This window comes from Phalaenopsis equestris, unplaced genomic scaffold (genome assembly GCF_001263595.1).
Source record: "Phalaenopsis equestris unplaced genomic scaffold, ASM126359v1 Scaffold000840, whole genome shotgun sequence".
NCBI lineage: Eukaryota > Viridiplantae > Streptophyta > Magnoliopsida > Asparagales > Orchidaceae > Phalaenopsis > Phalaenopsis equestris.
In genome coordinates, this window is record NW_018165280.1 from 1,762,116 (window position 1) to 1,780,782 (window position 18,667).

The 18,667-nt window shown below is 33.5% G+C and overlaps 1 protein-coding gene across 6 annotated transcripts in view; it reads right to left on the bottom strand.

The window, feature by feature from the left end:
• LOC110031626 (phosphatidylinositol N-acetylglucosaminyltransferase subunit A) overlaps nt 1-12,088 on the bottom strand; it is a 40,234-nt gene extending 28,146 nt beyond the window's left edge. For 3 of the 6 annotated variants that reach the window (XR_002294756.1, XR_002294755.1, XM_020734930.1), the window contains exons 1-2: nt 11,900-12,088; nt 11,633-11,751 (exon numbers count right to left, since the gene is read on the bottom strand). The gene's annotated coding sequence lies outside the window, so the exon portion shown is untranslated. Of the gene's footprint in view, nt 1-2,257; nt 2,505-5,684; nt 5,701-11,632; nt 11,752-11,899 lie in introns of those variants that run through there. The other 3 variants (XM_020734931.1, XM_020734935.1, XM_020734933.1) reach the window with 3 other exon arrangements.
• Nucleotides 12,089-18,667: the final 6,579 nt, after the last annotated feature.

Consider the following 18,667-nt stretch of genomic DNA (forward strand, 5'->3'; position numbering starts at 1 on the left):
TAAAATAAACCCTATTTAATTTTTTGTATTAAATAGGGGAACTTGTCGGCAAATAAAACGGTTTCGCAGACCCAAACGGATGTCATATCTTTCTTAGTTTATTTGATCGAGCCTCACCCTCAAGTCTTGTGTTTATCCCTCGGGATAGATACAGGATTTGAGGTTGAGTGCTCTTTCATTTAAACTATGGAAAATATGAGGTCAGTTTGATTTCATATTTTTCTAAAATTATATATATATATATGTAAATTAAAAAGTCCTTCCGAAGCGGGCGACGGGATTCCAATTCCGGCGGCCGACAGCTTCTTACGGGCGACCCCCAAACGTAACTCCCCCCTTGTTAAACGCCGACAAACATGTATGAGACACATATCGATACCACATCCGACATGAGCTCGACATAAATTAAAAAAAAATAGGACATGAGAATTGAAAAAATTATAAATATACATATATGTTGTGAAAAACGACGGCAATAATGCGAAGAACCGAATCAAGAAAAAATCGTGAAATAGAAAACACAACAGAAACTCACAGATTTACGTGGTTCGTTACGTGGTTCGACAAATTGTATTGTCTACATCCACAGAGCTGCAGAGGATTTTATTAGCTTGAGAAATTACACCCGTCGATCACCTCGACGATTATAAGAAAGAACAATATTTCTCTCTGTCTCCTCTCTCCTTCTCTCTCTCTACCTGAGAGCTTCAAACCGAAGCACGCCAGAAGAACCTGAAAAGCTACCAATGCCAAAGAGAGATGTCTGGAAAACCAAATCCCGAGAGAGATTACAGGGGGAGCTAGCATGCCCATTTATTAATTTCATCATGGCATTAGGCCCATTAAGGAATTAATCAAATAATTAATGAAACACATTAATTATTTTTTTCTCTCCTGCAGCAAATCATAGAAGGAATTAAGAACAATTAATTTAACAATTAATTTCGAGTATCGAATCCAATTTGCTGTCAAACATGAGAAAATGACAATTTGAGCAGTTGACCAGTTTCCATATTCACAACAAATCCCCCACTCGGAGACTAGTACACTGGCTGCATCATCAGCTAACTGCATCGCCATTTTTCTTCGAACATGATATCCTCTACCTCTACAACTCAGAGCCCCGACCTCCATGCCAAAAGACCAACTGAAATCGAGCACAATTTCAGATTCTTAAGAATAACACCCAGTTGATATATCAGCATTAACATAGTCTTATACCTCCCAAGTTTTTTCCTGAGTTATTTTTGTATCTGCTAACAACTCCCACTACATGGGCAATATACTGCCTCAATTGAAAGCCTTTTTTAACAAGTTCAGTCTTGTACCTACTACTGTCATCAAGCACAGTTTTCACCTGGTACACTCACTTGTTGTGCAATATTTTCTTCCCTGGTGGAAGTTCTGTCAGCTCCCAAGTCTGATTCCCTAGCAGGGAATCCATCTTTTTCGGTCGTTTTCCCAGTAACGAAAGATGAAATTTCTTCTCATAGAGGTGGTCATCTATCTGCATCTTCCTGCAATCAAAATTTATGTCATTAAACTTCTCGATCTCCGATGCCACCACATCATCTCTGGTCATCGTTTTCTCTCAGATTTGAACCTGAGCTCTGATACCAGTTGTTGTGAAAAATGATTGCATTAAAGCAAATAATAGGATCGAGAAAAAATCGCAAATCAGAAAACACAACAGAAACACACAGATTTACGTGATTCGGCAAATTGTCTATGTCCACGGAGCTGCAGAGGATTTTATTAGCTTGAGGAATTACACCTTTCGATCACCTCGACAATTACAAAAAAGAACAATATTTCTCTCTCTTCTCTCTCTTCTCTCTCCTCTCTATTTCATCCGTTGATAAATACCTCCGGGGATGAGAGCACTCTCTCTCTACCTGAGAGCTTCAAACCGAAGCACGTCAGAAGAACTTGGAAAACTACCAATGCCGAAGAGAGATACCTGGGAAATCAAATCCCGAGAGAGATTACAAGGGGAGCTAGCATGTCTATTTATTAATTTTATCATGGCATTAGGCCCATTAAGCAATTAATCAAATAATTAATGAAGTCCTTTAATTATTTTTTTTCTCTCCTGCAACAAATCATAGAAGGAATTAAGAGCAATTAATTTAACAATTAATTTAATTTAACAATTAATTTCGAGTATCAAATCCAATTTACTGTCAAACATGAGAAAATGAAAAATTTGAGCAATAGACCAGTTTCCATATTCGCAACAATATAGCCTTAATTATACCTCATAATCAAAAGTCATTGCACCTCTCTTCGTGTCATGGCTCTTTCTAACATTCATCAAAGTCGAGCATCAAAAGTGGATCAATAGTTCCCTCTTTGTTTATCGAAGCTGTGCGTCGAAGGTCCATCATCCATTCGTCGAAGTCGAGCGTTGTAGTTCTCTTTTGTTCATTGAATCTAAATATATACAAGCTAAAGCGGAAACCATTAGCTTCTTTAAGCAAGAGTCAAACTTATTCACCGAAGCCGATCCGAAATACCCTATGAACTTTCCGACACCTGCATTGAAACTTCTATTAGTCATAGCTAAATGGTGTCAAAGCCTCCCAAATTTTGCAAGTAATAATTTATAATTTTTCTACTATTTAATGAGTTAGTAGTTATAAATCTAAGTTTATTCTAATTTTAAAAGTTAAATTTTAACTCAATTAACTAAATAAGTGTAATTGTAAGTAGGTAAGTCAGCGAAATTCTATTGAAACATATTATATGTCTCATATTGAAAATTTAATTTTTATGAGCACGTGGTTTAATAATACAAGCTAAATTTATAAAGTCAAATTTTATTCTTGCATACTTTATTTTGTAACATCTTTAATAAATAATAAAAATATATTTTATATATTAATAATTAATCAAATATTAAATAGTGTCCATGAAGTATTGTGTTCAACTTTGTTCAGTTATGTCGTCTCCCCGTATCATAAAGTCTACCAATGTTTGTGTATTCATATCCATGTTTGTGTTTCATGGGCTACTCACCTATATTATCGTTCCACAAGTCAAAAGCCAGCCATGGTAGAAACGAATGTTTTTTTACTGAAGTTTGCCTTGTTCTCTCCCAAAAAAATATGCCAATCAAATTTTTCAGCAAAAAATTAGTGTAGCAACATCAAAATTGAACGGTATGAACGGAATTTGTACGCAGCCATTTTAGGACTAAAAAAGTGGGAGCATTACCTCCTACATCAAGATTTTTTGCTAAATGGAGACCATCAAGCTCTCCATTTTCTAACTCGCAAAAAGTTTAGGACCAATAAATGCCCGTAGAATTATATTCTTAACATAAATTTAGTTTCATTCTTAAACAAAAAGCAGGTAGTACCCAAAACTGAGTAATGAATGCATTAAGTTGGCGCAGCAGTCTTCTTACATCCTTATGACATCACTGGACTAGATTTTCTTATACAGCAGTGATAAGAATTTAGCTAACCCTGGGGCAAATGCATTGCCAACTCTCCCATAGCAATTTTTCAGTCCAGCATGAACAGTAAATTAAGGGTAAACAAAACTTAACGCCAACCACCTTGCCATTCATGTTAGTCATGCTAGACATTGACTCAACTATAATGCAGAAGTCATACAGATTAGTGGAAGGGATTTTTTTCTTACTGAAAAAAAGACATGATGTGTGCATTTTGTCAAACGATGTCTAATTTGCCAAGCATGTAAAGATAAAACTCAAAATATCTTACTGTACTCACCACTACCAGTTCTAGATAGTACTTAGAAATATCTCAGCCTGCACTTCATTTTAGAATTTTTGCGGACCAAATAAGGGGTTGACTATATTATGGTAGCTATATGTGATTTATTGCTTGTAAAAAATTTTTGACCTTGCACCTAATAAGTGTGTGTACATACAGCCTAGCCTGTGAAACTCTTCTAGTAAAGCCGACATTTTTTTCTCCCTTCATATTTACAAGTCTTTCCACCTTCCATATTTCTTCTATCTATACGCGTCATACACCACATAACATTACAATAAAAGGCGTCGAACTCAAATCACATTCTAAATAAGTGGAAACTTAATGCAAGGCCAAATGCTGATGTGGCCCTCTTCCGCCTCTTTATTCTAATAACATTCTGCTTTGGCATTATCTTCATTATCCCTTCCGCATTATTTATGCATTATCTTGCCATACCAATGTATTGGATGATGGCCATTTATGGGGAAAGTTTGTTGTCCTAGGATAGAACTTTTTGATGAATATAGATTTAGTTTTTATACGACAGTTTCATGCTTCATCTTCCTTAACCTAATTCTCTGAGGCTTCTACACCGAGATCTCTCCGTTCAACATTACTGAAAATTGATTAGCCTTTTTTTTAAAATGGAGACTTTTATGCAAGACATCCCAAGCCTTCCACTAACCTGCATACCCCACAACGAAGTTGCGATCAAATCATTTCCAACAAACAGGCTTGTTCTATGAGTCACAAATCCATAATCCTAAATAGAATCAAAGAATGACAAAAAGATTCCTGAGGCCCTTAAAAAATTGTAGCATTTTTACAGTGCAAATAAAAATTATGGAGCAAAGCCAAGCAAGGACAGGAGTTTTGGCTTCATACACTCTCAGTCACCTGGAACTATATAAACTCTAGAAAAAACCAATCACAAAATGCTTCCACAAACTCATGAACAATTAGTCATATCTGCGATTTGAGTTCTAAGTTGTATAGTCCACCAGGCACCAGTGCACTTCTCTCCATCTAGCATCAAAGACACTTCCACCTCTAAACAGCCAATTCCATAACAAAACCTTTAACCAACCAATCCTCAACAATGACAGGATAATTGCCCCGTTAACAACAGTAGGATGCATATCTTGAAAAAGCTTCGAGGAACAATCAACCATGAAAGTTGCATTTGGGAAGAAGTTAGTTGACAAGTTCTTCCAAAAGCCTGACATGCGCCCTCTGCTAAGTTATAGCAATGAACATAGGCATTATGGTCTCTGAACACCACTCCAAAAAGTGGTGCTCCATTTTGAAATAGAGTTTCAGCTGTAGCTGTCGATCAAGCAAGCAATAACATTTGGCGGAAGTCATAATCTACATGTTGTGTTTTGCTGTCGATAAGATTTAGTGAAATATTTATCACAAACAAGGGAATGTTATATATATCATATCCACACGACTCAACTCCCTTCTCACTATATCTTCTTAATCATGAGATGATTCTTCAATAAGTTAAAAAATAAAAAGCAATCATTCATACCAAACCACCTTAATCGACCCCATTATACACACAGGCTCTCTCTCTCTCTCTAAAAAATTTTATCTGAAGGTAGATTAAGTATGCCCTATTAGATCAATCTAAGGCTAAATTATCATTCTGACACTTTCCTAGCTGGCTTTGGTAGTTTCAACAACTTAACAAGGTAAAGTTGTTTTTTAAATGTACAATCACACGTTCATCCATGTAATTAATAAAATCACCAAATTCACATAATGCAGCCACTAAATGAATAACTTAATATCTAAATGTAAATCCAAAAATGCTACTAAATAATATTTCAATAAACATGAGTGTTTAATTCCAAAGTCCATCATATAACTTCAACAGAACATATTAAAACCACATCAAAATACAAAAATTGATCTAAAAATCAAAAACATAATAATGTGAAGATACCTACTCACCATTGATGCCCGCTACTCTCATATCAAATCTTGTGCTAAAACGCAATTTTAATTAGCACTAAGCTCAGTTGGTAATGTCCAAGATAAGCATATAAGTAAAACATGAATGTAAGTTCAGAAAATTGATTGCCAATTTAAAATATGCATAATGCAAGTTTCATATTTCAATGTAAACCATGAATAAAAATAACAGCATGACGCATTCATGAAGCACGGAAATATATTTTCGAAAGAAGCTTGCACCAAAAATAATCAAAATAATGGCAAGTTCAAAACATGATCAATTAATAAGTCGTGTCAACATTATCACTAAATTTTAATACATAACATGCAAAATTAATATAAAAATTGATGCTATGCTCAGCCAACAATAGGAAGATCGAAAATTGTACTATGAACCTGTCGACTCCATTAGAGACCACAGATGTAAATAATCAGAAATCCTTAGAACAATCATTATCTGATCATGATAAACATACCAATTACACATATCAATCATGCAAATCACAAGGTATAAGATTTCATCAGGTATAATTATTTATCTATAACATCCGTATTATAACTCTGCATTATGAAACATGTAACAGCAGGAAACTTATAGCACACAACAAACAAGCAATCAATAAAATATGCTGACATGCTCAATAAATATATATCCAATAATTCATATGCCACGTGTGTTGTCCAGCATACATCTTCAAGCAAACTATATAATTAAGCTTAAAACCACAATCTCAAAATTCAACTATGAATTTACTCTAACCACCTGAATCACTCACAGAACAAAAAAAATCTAAATCAACTTCGATTATAAAGTACAACATTAATGATTAAAAAACATTCATAGACTTGATTGCCTAGTATTAACCATAATTTTCTTTTAAACATTTAGCCACTCCCAATACAATCTACTAGTGCAAATTACCAAAATGATATCCCCCGACTAGTGCTTTCTATTGGCATACTTTCCTCAGAATAAGTCAAAAAATTTTAAGCAAAAGACTTTTTTTTTTGTATAACTAACAAGTATGTAGCAACACAAAAATTAATGAAACCCAGAGTTGTTAAGTTGAGATGCTAACCCTTAAAAGGTCTTTTAGTGGTAAATTTGAATAAGACTTAAGAATGATTTAGCCTAAAACAAGCCAAATTACAAAAAATGACAACTTTATATGATGCAAAATCTCAAATCATATCTCTCCCCCATTTTATCTTACATCCCAGATACACTAAATCCAAACATTGGATAGATTTAACTAAAATTCGTCCCAACAATGCCTGCTCGAACAAGCTTTCATCACGACTTCTTCGCTTCATTATCTTCAAGGGTTCCAATATATTTGGGGACAATATATTGGGAGACAAGAAATCGGGAAAAAATGTGAGGCAGATTAGTGAGCATATATTCTATATTTTTTTATAACTTCTGATCAACTCTAATATTATTAATATTAGTTTGTATTAATTAATGGAAAATATGACTTTGTCCCTAAAATGGAGAATTTAGGGAAAACATTCACCTGATATTTTTATATAGATAAATATCTCCCAAAATCCATTTACGATAAAAATACCCAGAACTACACACACGACACATACACACACCACATAAAAATTGTTGAGTTATCGGTTCTTCCATGTGAGAAGTATTCTTAGACCATCGCAAGAAAATTGTAATATTGCAATTGAAAATTTTGGTTTAAACGGACATTGAGCATCTATGGGCCGTTATTTTTAATATTTAAATAATGTTATATTATATAATTAAAATGTTATTTTAATGATTGATGTGAAAATCTATAAAAAGAAAATGATTTCAATTTAATAAAATCTAAATGCACAACTAGAATGACGATTCAAAAAAATAAGTTCAATCAATGATTGTAAAATTTTAACACTGTCGTTGCCGGTCCCAAGCCCGTATGCGAAAAGTGGAGGGTTGCGTTAGATAGTCGACAGCCAACATAAAACTTGTCGAAAAAATCATGACATGAATCCTTTTGATCATTGTATAAGTGTTAGGGCGTCTCCTGGAAGCGACGCACTGTATAGCCTGAATACAATGAAAAGTGTGCAAGGACCGCTACACCGGCGCCTGGGTGTAGTGTTAAATAAGCAAGGGTTCTCACGTTACGGACAAATGCGGGTAAAGAAGTTAGTCCATGAAACTAATGAAACTAATATTAGGATAGGATCTTGGAATATAGGCACTCTCAATGGTAAATTAATGGAATTAGTTGATATTATGATTCATATGAAAATTAATATCTTATGTATTCAAGAAACTAAGTGGGTTGGAGAAAAGGCCAAGGAAATTGATAATTTAGGTTTTAAACTTTGGTATTCTGGTAAGAGTCGCACTAGAAATGGTGTAGGTGTAATTATAGATAAGAGTTTGAAAGATAATGTTGTAAATATTAATAGAGTTTGTGATAGAATTATAGCCCTTAAGATTATCATTGATACTAAGATTTTTAATATTATAAGTGTTTATGCTCCTCAAGTAGGTTTAGATACAGAGTCTAAAGATAAATTTTGGAATGACTTAGAAGACTTAATACAAATGATACCTCTTGAAAAAAGATTTTTTGTTGGAGGAGATTTAAATGGACATGTAGGTAGAGTGGTAGAAGATTTCAGAAATATTCATGGTGGCTACGGTTTTGGAGTAACTAATGAAGAAGGTAAAGCTATTTTAGATTTTTATTACTAATACTTTATTCAAGAAAAGAGATGAACATCTTATTACTTATAAGAATGGATTTAATAAAACACAAATTGATTATTTTCTTATGAGAAGAATAGATCGTCATGATTGTAAAGATTGTAAGGTAATTTCAAGTGATAATTTAAATACCCAACATCGTTTATTAGTTTTAGATTTTAAGATTAAGAGTTGTAAAATAAAAAATACTAGGACTCATCTTTGTAGAATTAGATGGAGAAACTTAAAAGATACAAATAAAATTAATTTTATGAGTAAAATTCAAGATTTCAAAATTTGGGATTTTCATGAAGAAGCAAATGTGATGTGGGATAAAGTAACAAACGCTATTAAACAGGTAGCAAAAGATGTTCTTGGAGAATCAAAAGAAAAAATATTTACAAATAAAAATAGTTGGTGGTGGAATAATAATGTGCAAGAAAATATAAAATATAAGAAGTTATGTTATAAAAATTGGTTCAAATGTAAAAGCTTAGAGAACTGGAAAAAATATCAGACGGCCCGCAGGGAGTCTAAAAGAACAATCGGTGACACCAAAAATATTGTTTTTAATGATATTTATAATAGATTAGATACTAAGGAGGGTGAAAAATATATGTATAAACTAGTCAAACAAAGAGAAAAGAAAAGTAAAGATTTAACTCAAGTAAAGTATATTAAGGATGAAAACCAAAAAGTACTTCTCTTAGAAAAAGATATTCAACATAGGTTGGTGAGTTACTTTGATAAACGTTTTAATGAATGCTGGTTGGTTGAAGTGGAGGAATGCTTCGGGCCTTTTGTGTGATAGAAAAGTACCGCTAAGATTGAAAGGAAAATTTTATAAGACGGTGGTGAGACCTGCAATGCTCCATGGCGCTGAATGTTGGCCTTTAAAAGAGAAGCATAATAATAAGTTAAGTGTTGCCGGGATGAGAATGATTAGGTGGATGAGTGGCTTTACACTTAGAGACAAAATGCGGAATGAATATATTCGTGATAGGGTTGGTGTAGCTCCTGTGACAGACAAAATTAGAGAAAGTCGTCTTAGATGGTTTGGTCATATTAAACGTCGACCATTAGATGATCCAATTAGGAGAGTAGATGTTTTAGATTCGACTTGTGTTAAGAAAGGCAGAGGTAGACCTAGGAAGACTTGGGCTTATTGTATTAAAAATGATCTTAATTTATTAGAACTAAATGAAAATATGACACTAAATAGGACGCAATGGAGAAAAAGGATTCATGTAGCCGACCCCACGTAGTGGGATACTGCTTTGTTGTTGTTGTTGTTGTTGTAATGATTGTAAAATTTTCAAACATGATTCAAACCTTAATTGGATAAGATTCTAACTTTGTTCAACCAGGTTATAACATGTTTCCAACAAAGTTCGAAGATTTCAATTTTGATTTTATTAAGCTTGTAACTAGTCAACAAAGGCATGACCTTTGTTTGAATATAGTTTGAATCTTGTTCAAATTAGACAATCATATTGTTTGTTTTTATTTTTGTAACATTTTCTTCTTCAGGTGAATCAAACAACTACATTCTTACATTATAAGGAGAAAAACAAGTAATACAATAAAATTTATTGGAACTTTAGTGGACAACAGAATAAACAATTAATGGTTCCAATAAGCAATGCCATAGATCCAAAATGAATCTGCATGTAGTTTTTCTATGAAGAACTGCATACAATAATTTGCAAGTTTTTGAATATCTGCTTTGATACAAAGTAAATAACGTACTAGGTTGCATACACTCCACGATTCCATTCAGGACAATCAAATTGAAGATTAGTTTGTACAGATACTATATAAATAAGTTTGAGCATTTGTTTGAACTGTGTTTGAATATATTATTAGTTTTTCAAGCATAAATCAAACCTATGTTTTAACCTAGTTTCTGAAACTATGGTAAAATTATAAGTTCAAATATGAAGTTGTGAAGTTCAAATCTTTATTCAAAACTATCTTTCAAACATTTGTTTGAGCCTCTATTTTAAACGTTTAGTCCAAATCTAATGGCCAACACCTAACTTTTAACATTGTTCAAACAAAATATTTAGATTCAAGACTTATTCAAACCTCAACCCATCATTCGAAGGTTATTTTTGAACCCGTGATTCTAACCTATTGTCAAATATATGGTTCAAACAAAGCTCGCAAATTCAACCCATTCATTCTCGTGACTATTATAACCAAAGAGGAGAGTTGGAGTCACTGAGGTGCGGGGATGCATTATAATTTAAGTAAAAAAATTTAAAATGTAAATTAAAATAAGAGTTTGTTTGGTGTAGTGGCTGTAAAACTGCTACTCAAAAAACTGCGGCAACATTTTTTTTTTTTTTTTTTTTGAAAAACTCAGACCGTAGTTTTTTGACACCCACAGCAGTTAGCCAAATCTGGTGTGAAAAACCAGCTTTTAGCTATAGTTTTTTAAGAACACAAGCAAAACGAGTTTTGTCAAAAACCAAAAAACAGTGGTGTAGCACCGGACCGCCGCCCCAAATGCACCCTAAGAGATGCTTGCGAAAGGCTTAAGAAAAAAAAGATAGAAAATGCCCAATGAATAGAGGGTGAAATGCTTGGAACATAACAGTTCAGTTTTCATCCCAAAAGAGCTTTAGGAGATATTTCTCCGACTAAAAACAATGGAAAGATATGTTAAAATACCCCTATTAGGCAATTATAGAGTATATAAATTCAAATTTTACTTGATTAAATAAAATATATTAATTTAAAACTAAATTCATATTAATATTTAATATTAGCTGATTAAAAGATATTTTAATCTAAATAAATTAATATAATTTGTGATTTAACTTGGTAAATTGAAGTTATTCTAGTTAATTAATTTTATAAATTATTAAACAATGATTAAATATGACATTAATTTATATTAATTACAAGTTAATTAATGTAAATAAAACTAATAAAATTTTATTAATTAACATTATTAATATTTGCCAATCCTTGGAAATTATCTTTTTTTTTGTGGCCAAGTTATTACTAATATATATATATATATATTAATTAGAAAATTAAACAAACTTTATATTAAATATTAGTTAATTAAAAATACAAACTTAAATAGATTATTTTTTATTTAATTTTCCTAAATATAAGTATTTCTAAACATCTGAGTAATTAATAATTAATCATTAATCAATATATTTAATTACATTCATTATGATTTTATTAGTCTTGTTGAGATTGATATAGACTGAATAATTATAATTACCTTCCTTAATTGATGTTGTCGCCAAGCCAGCGGCCATCAGAATCCGATAACCGCCTCTTGGAGGGCCCCTCTGTCATGAACCGGTAGCAATGGAAGAAATGCGAATCATTTGGCCCTGTCTGGCAAAGGATTTGGAGCATGATTCAATCAGGGTTGAAGTTAAATCATGCCTGACAACTAATTTGAACAGGTTAAATCCTGGGATTTACTAAATCCGGATTTCGCAAATTTTCGGCGAAAATCCCGGATTTAGTAAATCAGGCTGACCTTAATCAATAATTTCGGATAGTATCGGAGCGGAAGGAGTAGACAGATTTGAGTCTCTGTGGTCTCTGTACGCCGCCGCGATCCCGTCGTTGCCGGCCGAAAGCGGGAGAGGGGAAGGTACAGAGACGAGGGCTTCGAGCAGAGACCGATGGACTTTTGGGCCAAACCGGTGCCGCCTGAGAGGGTTTGTTAAGTTTGTGGTTTTAATTTAATGGTTTTTAAGTTTATTTTATACTTAATTGATTATTGATTAATAATTAATAGTTAATTAATATACAATCAGATTAGTTACAATAATATAATTTTATATGTAATTATTTAATAATTAATTGAAAAAAATTAATATATGTTAAAATTTAATTTATTTAATAAAATTCTATGTAACTATTAATTAATATATTTAATAACAAAATAATTATTAATATATAAATGTTAAACTATTGCTTAATAAATAATTACTTATTTATTTTTTATTGCCGGTTAATTAATTTAGTGAATAATTTGATTATTAATGGCATGATTAAAAATGAATTTAAAATTGAGAAATTTAATCATTAATTTTTGTTATAGTGATAAAATAATCAAAACTTAATTTTGTTTCTACTTTGTTAACTTGGTAGTTTTTTAAATTGATTCATCATCAACAAATATCCGTTAGTCGGCATGAATCTCGAGACATGGCGCGAATTTCGAGAAAATTATGTGAGCAATGAACATTTAAACTTCAATGAAAAGTCATTTGAAATAATGATTTTAGCAAACTTATATTCAAACTAACTTGCTCGACAAGACCGACCATACAATAGCAAAAATTGTATAATCCCAGACATATGGCCAGTTCAAGTCACTAAACTATTTTTAAAAGCTTTCAACACATAATTAAAAAGTCAAATGTATTTTGAATTTGACATGCTAATAGTCAAATCGAGCATCTCGGTGAGAAGAATCTAATGGGCATAAAATAACTCAACTCTGACATCATTAAAACACTCAATTTTTTATTAAACATTATTTGATCGAAGTGATTTCTTCATGTTGTCTAATCAAGAGTGATTTGGACTCATTTATTATTTGCAATATGGACTCTATAAATAAATCACTACCACCTTATTGAGGAGGGGTCTTAAGCAATAGAGAGGCCTGAACCTCGAGAAGAGGGAGTTGAAGCCCAATATTTTGCAATAATGTTACAACCTACATCTCTCACTTAAGCAACTATCAACCACCGTTGCTCTTCTACTCCTGCAACTGTCAACCACTATAGACCATTGTGGCATGTTTCTGCAACTGTCAACTACCGCACGACTACCGCCAGCCTCCTACACATGTAGCCACCAACCACCATTGGCTTCACGCTTCTGCTTCTGCAAGTCAACTCTAGTCCCCGTTGTTGGCTACCATCAACCATCATTTACCATCGTGTGCTCCTTGTAACGAAGTTTCTTGTAAAGTCGCAATGTGCACAATAAAATCTCGATGTACATTACAAAGTAACTACGTATCTCACTTATAGTGTAGAAGGTGCAATAATACATCCCGAAGATGATGACTTTCTCCTGACTCTTAAAGCTCGCTCCATGCAACTCCCGACTCCAGCTCACACTGCCTACAAATGTCATCTAAGTTCATCGCCACAACCTATGCAACTAACTATCACCTGTGTGGTGTGCAAATCATGCAGCTTCCGACTCCTATCATTGTCGCCAATAGATATCATCGTTGTTAGCTGGGGCTGTCAAAAAAGCTCATTGGTTACGAACAACCCTTGTTCGGCTCGCTAAGTAGCTTTTGTTCGATTCATTCATTAAGCAAATAAGCACATTTTTTTAGCTTGATATATAAAAGAGACGAACACGTACAAAGACTTGTTCATTCGTGTTCGGCTCGATTTGACTCAAATTAATTAAATAATAATAAAAATATTAGTATAATATTTATGTATTAAAATTTTACATTATATTTAAATAATTATTATATTTTAATAAATTTAGGTTAGGATAAAAATAAAATTCTCATATTGAATTATATAAATACATAAGAATTAGTTACTGAAGTGTAAGAAAATTTTATAAATAAATTTTGGTGAAGCCCTCCCTCCGCACCCCAAAGGTTGCCAAAATGCAAAAAATCGCTTCCCAATTCCCAACCATCTTGCCACTCCTCTTTGGTCCCACTCCCACCTTCGTAATGCTCACATCTCTGCTGCTTACTAACTAAGGCCCCCTTTGGGGCATCTTATAATCGTGGGCGGCGTTTTCAAAACTCAGTCGTCCCATTTGATTCATGCGTTCGGGCTGCATTTTGGGAAACATCGTATTTGACTTTTTAATAAATGCGGCTGTTGGATCGATCCCGCGGCCCGTGTTCATTTGCAATTTTTTTACCTCGCTTCCCTCGATCTCGCCTCTCTCGTGTCTCATCTGCCCTTGACCTCGCCCTAACATTGATCGCTCTTACTCTCGTCTCTCTTGCGTCGATCGCTCACGGTACTTTCTCTCGTGCTCTATTTCTCTCACGAATATGTTTCCCTTTCTCTTCTTCCTCCCCTCTACGATCTTCGGTAACTTTGGTTATTCCCATGGTAATTTTTTATGAAATGGATTTCTTCGTGTGATTTTTTTATTTCTTCCTGCAAATTTTGAGATTGGTTGTTTTACTAAAGACTGTATAAATAAATGAAATTGAGTTGTTGATTTGTCTGGAGCAATGTTAGGAGTGTTTTGGATGTAATTGCCTAAAATCTACATTCCATATTGTTTCTATTTTTCTTTGCTTGATCTAAAATCTGGCAAATGGCTCTTGGCTTGGTCTAAAATCTGGCAAATGGCTAGAAGAGCGTGCTTCATTTATAGATATACATGTAGTTAATCCTGTGATAATTTATGATGGAATGGCTTTGATTAGTTTACTTGCATTGTTTCAGATACATTGATGTGTTTGGCATATTCATTGCTCGTGCTTGCTTGGTGAATTATTATTTCATTTTGTGTGTTCAAATGAGCCTTTAAGCAACATTTGAGCATTTATTACATACTCTAGAGATTATTTCTTGTTCAATTTGATGTGAGAAGTGTGTTGAGTATGATGGCAGTTATGATGATTGTTATGTTATCTAGTGGTGGAGGTGGTGGCTTTGGGTGTCCGTGGATTTGAGTGTGTGTGGGTGGGTGGCTGTGTTGGTGGATATGAGTGACGTGCTTGTGAGGTGGTGGCTTTGGGTGTCCGTGGATTTGAGTGTGTGTGGGTGGGTGGCTGTGTTGGTGGATATGAGTGATGTGCTTGTTGGTGGCTTTGGGTGTGTGTTGTGTTGTGATTAAGCCTACAGGTTGGTGGTGGATGTCAGTTTGTGTGTGTTGATGGCACTGAAGGCTGTGGGTGTTTTGCTTGTTGGTGTCATGTGGAGTCTGTGTTGATGGCTGCGAGTGATGTGCTTGTTGGTGTCATGTGGAGGCTTTGTTGGATTGCATGTGATGTGCTTGTTGGTGGCTTTGGGTGTGTGTTGTGTTGGTCTCGGGTTTGTGGGTTTGGTGGTGGATGTGAGTGTGTGTGTTGGTGGCTCAGGAGGTTGTGTTGGTGGTTGTGGGCATTGTCGTCGTTGGTGGCATGTGGAGGTTGTGTTGGTGGTTGTGGGTGATGTGCTTTTTTGTGACTTCGGGTGTGTGCTGTGCTGGGTTTAGGTCTGTGAGAGGGTGGTGGATGTGAGTGTGTGTGTGTTAGTGGATTTAGAGGTTGTGTTGGTGACTGTGGGTGTGGAGCTTATCAGTGGTTGTGGCGGCTCTGTTGGTGGTTGTGGGTGTTGTAGCTTGTTGGTGGCGCGTGGAGGTTGTGTAGTGGCTTTGGGTGTGTGTTGTGTTGGGCTTGAGCCTATATGTTAGTGGTGGATGGTGTGTTTGAGGGTTATGATGGAGTTGTGATGGGAGGTGGTTTCTGTCTAGTTCGTGGCTGTCTTGGGACTGGGCTGTGGCTGTGTGGGGGTTATGATGAAGCTGTGATGGGGGTGGGTTGTGGCTGTGATGCGAGATGGTTTATGCCTTGTTGGTAGTTGGCTTGGGACTGGGCTATGGATTTTAAAATTAATATTATCAAATTTTAAATATAATTTTAATACTTTTTTCTTTTTTTTTTCAGTACACTTTACACTCATTGTTATATGAGGTATCTATCTTATTTTTAATTGTTTTGAAGTTGTTTTTTGTTTCTTATGTATCTAATATACTATTATAACAATTTTGTTGCAACGCCATTACTGCACAAAGGAATAATAGTCATTTATCACAATCAGCTGCAAATCAACTATTTTTGAACAGCACAAACCAAACAGCCAATAAGCTTATCCGGATCAGATGCTGATACTTAAGTTGTTACATGTAAGCAACGTGACTTGACTGAACATATAACTAAAGCAAGCTAAAATTTTTAGTAAAAATTTTCAGAAACCTCATATTTTGGGAAATTTTTAAAAGTTATAAATTATTATTTAAGATTTCTCATATTTTGATAAAAATTCCATAATAAAAAATATTTGAATGTAGGTTTAAATAGCTTAAATTTGTGCTAAATACGAGTAAATTTAAATTTAAATCAAATTGAACATTAACATAACTATTAATGAGGTTTCAAACACGAGCTCGTTTCAAACACATAAAATTTTGAACAAGCCAAACACGAACAAACTCCGAGCTCGCTCATGTTCGACTCGTGTACACCCATACTGCTTACTATTATGGCCTATGTGACCAGCTACTGCATAAATTATCCACAACTCGCGCAGCTCTCAACTCTCACCTTTATGACCTACATACAACATTACAACTCAAAAGACATAACTCGTGTAGCTCCTGACACTTCCTACCCTCTACCAATGAAATTTGTCATAATTCACCATTACGATCTACATGTCCAACAGTCAATTAGGTGTCTTACAATTAGTGTAGGTCTATACTACTTCTATGCATCCTACGGGTACCCTCAAAGTTCGTCATTGTAGCCTACATGACTAACTATTTTATACGCTTACAACTCATGCAACTCTCGACTTCTTACCCTGCAACATACAAACATTGTCATAGCTCGCCACTACAGCCTACATGAACAAATGTAACATAAGTAACTCACAACTCATGCTACTTCTAAGTCCTGCCCTTGTACCTTATGGACATCATCATAACTCATTGTTATAGCTTACATGACTCACAACCCCAACAACCTCCTATTATTGCAACCGTACTACAAATGTGGCCAGTGGACACCCTTGAATCAATCATTTACGGCCTACATAGCCAAGTACCACCGTGACATTTAACTACGATTTATGCGACAAGCTGGCGTTATAAGTTTCTGCAACATTCACGATGGACTAATGTCCCTATAATAATTGACTGCAGTCTCTACAACTTACTATCACCAGTAACTATATTCACTATAATAGAGCGCAACTATAATCAACGAACCATTATTATACATTTTTAATAATCTTCCTGTAACTGTATATTCTCTAATTAAGGAGAATAGTAGACCCATGGACTCACTATTCATAGTGGATCATTTCAACTGTGACAAACTACATGGGTTTTTCTTTTTTTCAGAGCTTTACATGTGAAAATCAAGGTGTATCTTTCTTTTTTACTTATCCTTTATTATATGAGTATGTGATGAAGTCTCGTACAATGCTAAAACACTAAATAATTGCTCTACCATTGCAGACCTTACGACACACATTATAAATCACATTAAAAGTTATCAAACATCAGAATTTATTGCATCTATTAAATTCATTGCTAAGCAGCTTTTTTTGGACTAAATCATTGTATGGTTTAGTAATTTTAAATTCATAAGATTTAATATATCCTATTAACTTAAATCCCAAAAGTAGTCAAAGAGCCCCCAAAGAGCCCTCAAACTTGATATGACTTACTAAATATGATATATTTGATTTTAATAAATTTTGAGAAGACCAAAATAGTAAGATCTTAATATTTAGGGAACATTTGTTATAAATTTTGTTTCTTTTTTTAAAAACAAATATAACACACACATACACATTCAAAAAATCAACATAATTAATTTATTTTTGAATATTTAAACACAATTTGTTCTTTTTTTAAACATGTCAAATGTATTTTATTTCAAGATAAAAATAAATAAAATTAAATAAAATTATAAAAAAATAAAAAAAAAGAAAATTATCCCAAAAAACCTATTCTTATTTGTTTTATAACCATAATTTCATGCAAAAAGATTTAAATACGATAAATTTATAAAAATATTAAATTTTAAAAAAAATATTAAATTTATCCAATAATGAATTTAAAATCAAACTTATCTAAATGACACACTTTAAAGTCTTTTTGTTGGAAAAAAAATGAAAATCCCCAAATGCTAAATTTCTTTAAGCTTTTTTTTTGTATATTTATAAATTGAACCAATAATCAAATAAGAGTAGAGAAAATTCATGTCAAATATGGTCACCCTCCCCCTCAACAAGCACTTATTTGGCCACTTTAATCCATGGAAAGTTCTTAAACTTATTTCATATAAATGAAATTGTTTAAGGTGAAATCCTTGAAAAGCTTAATCATTATTAGGAGTTTAACATATTGAATAGAAAAAAAAAAAAAAAACTATTTGAATTTCTACTAAATATATAATTTATCTATATTTTAATATTTTTTAAGCCACAAGTTACCTTACCAAATAATTAAATAGTAGGATTTACACACACCACTTTATTTTTATATATCTACATATCTAAATCTTATACTTCAATTT